We start from the raw sequence: 7,523 nt of genomic DNA, 5'->3' as shown, positions 1-7,523 counted from the left end.
TAAAAAACATGATACAATCAAGTACTTGCCAAATGACTCTCAATTAAATACATATAGAACTTGAGCACGCTCCGGGAGAGAGCGCAGGACAGGAAGGCCTGGCGTGCTATGGTCCATGGGGTCACGAAGAGTCGGACACGACTGAACGACTGAACAACAACAACAAGAAATACAACATTACTTTATGTAATTCAGGCATATCTCCCCAATGGGATTTTTCTTCCACCTCAGTATAGCAGGGAAATGGTTTTCCTGTGAATTCTGCATCTGACAATCGCTTGAGGCAATCGGTGCATGACACAGAAACAGTCTACCATTTTCCATTTGTGCAAAATAATGTTTGGCTCCTACTCTTGTTGTCACTGATTCCAGCATTTGTCATTAGTTAGAGTGTCAGTCAGTGTTCGTAGGAGATGGACTTAATTACAAATCCAGCTGGGAGCTTTTCCGAAGTACATTTCTCAAAGTCAGTTGTGGTGAGGCAAAATATTAGAAAATACTGTTTGGTTGCTGAAATTTCCTCCCTCCCACTAGCCTATGCCAGGCTGTACAGCTGCCACCAAGAGGATAAAGTGTTTCATTTCAGAATCCTAGAAGGCTATTTCTCCAAAAATGTGCACCCACTGCCAAACAAGTTTCACACAGCGCACGTAAAACAGAAAACATGCTTCAGGAATGACCAGTCCTAGAGTGCATCCACATGTATAACTGCTGTGGACTGCCATAATGACCTATCCTGACATTCGATAGCAAAGCATAAAGCAGGGAAACCACTGAACATTGCTGGCCTCTGAAGTAAATAGTGATAAGTGACTGGATTATATCAATGGATAATGACAAAGATAAATCATGGTTCCTTTCTAACCAAACCAAAAATATCTTTTCCCAGTCCTTTGGAAACTGTAGAAGAGGTCAGTTTTATCTATAATGACCTATTTATTTATTTATTTTATACCACTTTTCAGACAAATATTGTCCCCCAAAAGGCTTACATCAATAAAAAATGAGATTGGCCCTGCCCTCTGACTTACAAACTAATTAAAAAGGGAGGAACATAACAGAAGAGGAATGGAGAGAGAAGGGAGGACATTGGTATTGCTACCTCCTGTTAAAGAGGCAGTTGCCAGAGAAAAAACAAAAGGCAGAACAGAATGAGTCTTTACCACTCCCACATACACACAAAGCTACCCCCCCCCCAAAAAAGGGATACCACACCCTTCTTTAGTGAACAAAAGAAAAATAGTTTACTCACAATATTTTTGCACATACAATGCAGGGACAGCATAGAGTTTCAAACAAAGTTTGTTCAGTCCATTTCTTTGTGTTCTGCAACACCAGCAGGAGCAAGAGAGCAAACACACCTGTTCCCAGCAATGGAAGAGGTCACCAGGGGTGGGGGAGAGGCAGGGGAGCAGCAGGAAACCACACTGTAGGCTATAGAAATCTTATGGCTAGCTATGCCCAAAGTTCCCTTGTATTAACTAAATAATTGCAACACTGCCCCCTTCCTGTAACTTGCAGACAAGGTTGCAATATTCCAACAAGTTAGGGCCAGAATAAAGAGGTGAGTTGTAAACAAGTATACCTAATACCTATTAAAGTAAAAGTACTCAAGGTGTACTATTACCTTGGGTATTTTATCTTAGGCCCGCTTCATACAATATATACTCTATGTGTACTTTTAAGATGTTTTAGGTGTAACTCAAAAGTATAATGTGTGAATCCTGCAAACACATATTGACAAATGTGGGTACTGTATAGTTTATTAATTTCAAAAACTTTGAATACCACGTTTCATTTAAAAAAAAAAAATACCAAAGCAGTTCACAAGATAAAATCATCATAAAATACAATAAAACCAATTAATAAGACAGTAAAACAGCTAATTAAAATAACCAAGGGTAGCTGGCAACGCTACCAGTCAGAAAAATGTCCAAGCACATAGATATATCTTTGGCTGAATCTGCACATAGCAGTTTATACTGTTATCATACCGTTTTCATAGCTATTGGTTCCCACTGGTGTCATGTGTACCAGTAGGTATGATAACAGTATGATAAATACTGCTGTGTGTAGATTCAGCCTTTGTTGGCGGGAATACTCCACGCTAGGAGGATGCCTGATCTCAGCTGGGAGGTCATTCCACATGGTGGCCACCACAAGGGAGAAAGCCATCCTCCATGCCATGACTTAGTGGAAATCAGTAGGCTGTGATACAGTAAGCAAAGACTCCCACTCAGAATGTGAAGACTGACACAGCCTCTATGGAAGAAAGTGGCCTTTTAAATAACCTGGTCCTGAGCTGCTTAGGGCCTTATAAAGTAGCAATAATACTTGGAGAGTGGTTCAGAGGCTAATTGGCAGCCAATACAGACCTTTCAGCACAGGAGTCATGTGTGTGTGGCAGAAAGCTCCACTGAGCAATCTTAGCTGCCACATTCTGTGCTAGCTGCAGTTTCCAAACCAATCTCAAGGGCAGCCCTACATGTAGCACATTACAACAGTCCAGTCTTGAGGTTACTAACACATGGATCATTGTGGCCCTCATGGTCTGGGAAGAGTTGCAGCTGTGGTACCAGCTGAAGCTGGTAATAGGCACTTTTTGCCACTTGAAGGATTGTTCATGTCACCACTTGTTTTTGAATGTTAACATCCAAGGGTGGGTAATCAAGCTCACAGAGCACTCTGCATTAGTAAATACCAAAAGTGGTATCCGACTGTCAAATCTGATATATATATGGCTGGCCCAAGACATTTTGCTGCTTGAGGCAGAGCAGCAAATGGCAACCCCACCCCCAAGTCAAGGAGCAGAAAATGGCATCCCTGCCCCTAAGTCAAGGTGCCCAAGGCCAGCCAAATTATTTTGACACCTGAGGTAGAAAATCCCACAGGCACCTCTCCCTCCTACCCCCTTCAGGTAGTAAAAATAGGATGATGACAATGATGATGACGACGACGACGACAACAACAAGAAGTTAAATAACTTTCTTGACTCCCAAAATCAGATGCCTGACGTAGCCGCCTCACTCTACCTATTGGTAGGGCCATCCCCTATGTGTACCAGGAATTAGGGCAAACAACTCAGATCTCTGTTGACTAAACCCCATTTTCCTGTCCAAGTTCTAATTCTTTCACTTTCAAAAGACATTCTCCCTCCCACACCCCTGCCTTCAACAGGAATTGACATCCACCAGTGCTTTTTTTTTTTTTTTTAACCATCTGTTCCTTTGTGTAATCTTTGGCCACATTTTCACCAAACCAGCTAAATGTGAATTAGGCAGTTTTGAAAACCTGGCTCCAAATAACCCAAAAGTTTTCCACATGAGCAGAAATAGCTGTGCATAGGCATGGAATAATCTAAATAAAATAACAGATTTCCTTTTTAAACATTTTCCCCTGAAGTCCAAAGGAGGAGGGGAATAGAATTGGTTGCAATTAGATGAAAAGAAACTTATTTATTTGCATATGAACAGTAAAATATTATTCACAATCATGTTTATATTTTTGCCAGCTATTGGGGGCCTCCATGCCAGCTGCTTGATAACAGTTGACATTTTTTCCAGTATGGAAATGTTGTGTTAGGAAAGGAACCTAAGAAGTTGCCTTATACCAGATCAGACTAGGTCTCTATGTTGTACACTGACTCAGAGTGCTGGCTATTTAGGAACTGTTTTTCCTTGTATATAAGAACACTTTAATATGGTAACATTTCTGAAATACCATCCATTTATATGCAGTAGCCAGAAACTAGAGGGGTGTGGAGGACTTTCAGTGAATTCTGTTAATTCAATTAATTCATGAATTTGATTCAAATGAGTTCCTTATATTAAAAATTAATTCAAAGGTCACAGAAATGCAACACGTATAGGGCTTGATTACAGCAATATGAATGAATGACTACACACAACTTTTAACTATACTGTTTGGTTTTCATTTTTAGCTAAGGAATTAATTTTCAGCAGTTTCCAATAGCAGCTATAGCTGAAAAGAAGCCAAAATTATTTAGGGAGCTGAAATAAGGTCACAGGAACTTCAGTTGATGACACTGAACCAAGACACTAATTGGCAGCCTCTATCCTAAGCATTTGTTTGCTTGCACCAAAAATATTAGGCCTGAGTTTTCAGGTATCTCATGGGTTTAATCAGTGGAGGCTTGTTAAATTATGGTTAAAACTATCTGCCAATCCAGTACGAAGCAATTTTAATCTCTATAAGAACACAGTTCTGCCAGTACTTTGCCTCATAAAGAAACAAAGCAAATTATATTGTTGTGAGGGAGGATTCTAATTACAGGAAGAGATTAAACTATTAAATAGAGTCAGACCCATCTTTTTACACATTTAAAGTGGGTTTCTTTTTCTTCCTTACTACATACTATTCAAACAGCAGAAGAAGGAAAACAAATTATTTCCGTCTAAATTTATGCTAGTGAATTGCTGATCGCTTTAGCACAGAAAGCACCAGAAACAACTGAAATAATCAGATTTCCTTAAAACTGTATGTGTACCAAGGACAGATGGGGCATGCTTATATTAATTATGCCTATGCAGTCGTGCATATAATTATGGGGTTAATTAAATGGCAACTGTGATGTACACATTTTGCACTGTGCTGATTCCAGTTTGGTAGAACACTGAGCATTTAAAGAGGAAGCTTGAAACCACAGAGAAAAATTGCTATTTGAAATGTTTAGGTCTCACATCTTCTTTGGAGAAAGAAGGAAGAATCTTGCCCAAATGATTTTCCTTTGTTATCTCTGAAAAGCTGATCTTCCGAAACTTTTTCAGTTCTCCATTGACGTCGCTTTATGGACTGAAATGTCCTCAGCTGAATTAGAAGCAGTAATTATTTTATTATCTAAGAGGGGGGGCCCTCTGAACACACACACATATCCAATGTATAATCCAAATTTCCCATACAGCAAGACAAATTCAAGCCTGTTTTTGGAACTGAAATGGCCTTGGTGGATGATGTTCACCAGAAATTAAGTAGGGGAAATGCATCCCTGATGGTTCTTCTGGCCCTCTCAGCAGCTTGCAGTACCATCAACCAAGGTGCACTTCTGGGATGTCTCGCTGGTATCGGACCAGGAAGTACCATATTGCATTGGTTTCTGTCCTATATGTTGGGCATTCCCATGGACCAATCTACATGGAAACGGAATGAGAAACACTTTCTGGTTTGATCTGGATTTTCATGAAATCAGCTTTGGTCTGTCAGCGGCTCACGACGCAAGAAAGACAGAGCATATACCACCTAAAAACCTGCTTTCACAAGTCACACAAGAGCACTTTAAACTGCCTTACTTTGGGGTTGGGCGGAGTCCCGCCAGTTGAAGTGAATGTCATCAGCTGCAAAGATACTGCTCAGCAAATCAGGGAGGCTTGTTCCCCGCCCTGACCATGCTCCCACTACTGCCCCCCCTCTTCTGGGAATGAAACTGCTCAGTCAAGTGCAATGGATGCACATGACTTACTTCTGAGCAGGCATGTTTTGCGAACACCTCCCCTCGTGTGGTCTCTCTCTCAGGGGTAGTCGGGGTGAATTAAGGTATTTGAATTAAATTGCTGTGGAATTGCAGACAGGTCCCCCACGCCCGCTCTCTACACTGCTGTGCTTTGTTAAGTCAATAGGAGACACCGAGTTACTTCCACCCTGTTCTCCTTTCCGTGCTCAGTCAAGTTAAATGGATGGGGGGGGCATGGGGGAGACTACTGCTTTTTGAGCTAGTATATGGATGCATTCAAACCAGTAGTTCTTAAAATCAATAAAGCTCTGTGTACCTGCACATCTCCATTTTTAGCCCTCTGCACTCCCCCCAGCTTTGAATAAACAGGTGTTCCCCGCCTTTGCTTCCTTGCAATGGAGGAATTACTTCCCAGTAGACATGCAAACATTCTCCCTCCTGCCCCTCTCTTTCCCTCCGCTGGTGGAGGCGTGCCTAAGCCCAGGTGAAGTAATGCAATGGTGTGCAACAACACTCCTCCGGAAAAGCGATATTGTGAATGACTGAACTGCAGCAGGGCTAATAATAATAATAATGGTCCTGGGAGGATTAGGGGTCATTTGTGGGCCATCACCTCTTAAAATCAATAAAGCTGTGTGTACCTGAGAATTGGGAATGGCATTTTTTACAAAGGGAACCTGTCAGGGTGGAAACTGAGCCCATAGAGCCCCAGAGCAGTTCTGATTCTGAGGAAGAGCAACAACCCGTGGGAGAGGAGCCCGCTCATTGCTCACAGGCCCAGCGGCAGGGAGAGATTCTTCCTGCATGCATTCCTGAGAGAGATAGTGACCCTGGCAGCGAGAGAGCGGGGGAGGGGGTCTTGCTGGACGCTTGGGGCAGACGCAGGGAGCAGTGCCAGATGGAGGGCGCCGAGAGGAGGCGCTCTGCCCGCTTGGTGCTAAAACAACGGTTGTGTTCCAAGGACCCAGGGGTAAGAGGGAGGACCTCTCCATAGCCCATAAGTTCAGAGGTTTCCCGCTCTTCTCCTTCAAACAGGGACCAACTGTCTTACCGGGAGCTTAGGCTATTCTGCTAACTACCCCAGTGCAGTTCCTTGCTTAGTTGCTGGTGATTAGCATCTGAAAGACTCATTAAGTTGTAAAGGAATAAAGCCTTGGAAAGAATCCTCTTCGTCTGTGTCTTGAGTTTGCTATTGGAGGGGACTGTAAGTGGCAGCTAGGGCGCTCCTGACAGAACCCATAAGCAACCTGCTGACTTTCTCAAGAGTAAGACTCATTGAAAAAATGTAATTTACTTCTGAGTAGACATGGTTATCCATGCCAGCTCATTGTTCCTTGAGGCAAAGAAATTTAAAGGGTGAAAGGAGAGAACTGGCCCCATTCATATTCAAAGGTGTGTAGATAGGAGATAGATACACATTTCCAGACCCCTGATGGGGAGAAGCCAAAGGTTAACTGCCTTCCGTTCTTTCCCTCTCCCACTGTTTGAGTTGCTCTCTGCCACTTTCCCCACCCCCCTTGCAGGCACTGAACTGCAAAAGAGGATGAGTTACTTCCAAGTAGGGATCCATAGTTTTAAAATGGCAGGCTTGAGGCTTGCTCTCCTCCACTCCCCACTGATTTGAAGTTACTTCTGGGTAGACATGACTATGCTCTCTCCATGCCCACCTCACACCACTTTCTCTTCCACCAGTCAGCGCTGCTCCAGCAGCCCGCACGAGGGCAGTTCAACTCACATAGACCCTGAAAGCGCCATGAAAGCGCTGCAACAGGATAATCCACCAGAAAAGCCATTTCAGAAACACCTTATTTTAGAGCTAGAAATAGCGTGCTGGCTACAGAGAAGGGTATGTGTCATCTGACGCTATCAGCTTTGGGGCGCAGTAGAACCAACATAAAGGCCCCATGTAGATCCAGCCCAGGTGGTGGTGCAAACGGATTATAGCTTGGGCCTTGACCATTGATTTATGGGGTTCTACAGGGTTCTGTTCTTTCCCTGTGCTATTCAACATCTGCATGAAGCTGCCAGGAGAGATCATCAAGATTTGGGGGGTTGG

Source organism: Heloderma suspectum, chromosome 4 (genome assembly GCF_057233095.1).
Source record: "Heloderma suspectum isolate Gila_16-S chromosome 4, 16-S_ref, whole genome shotgun sequence".
In the NCBI taxonomy this organism is placed as follows: Eukaryota; Metazoa; Chordata; class Lepidosauria; order Squamata; family Helodermatidae; genus Heloderma; species Heloderma suspectum.
Note: the sequence above shows the minus strand (reverse complement) of the source record.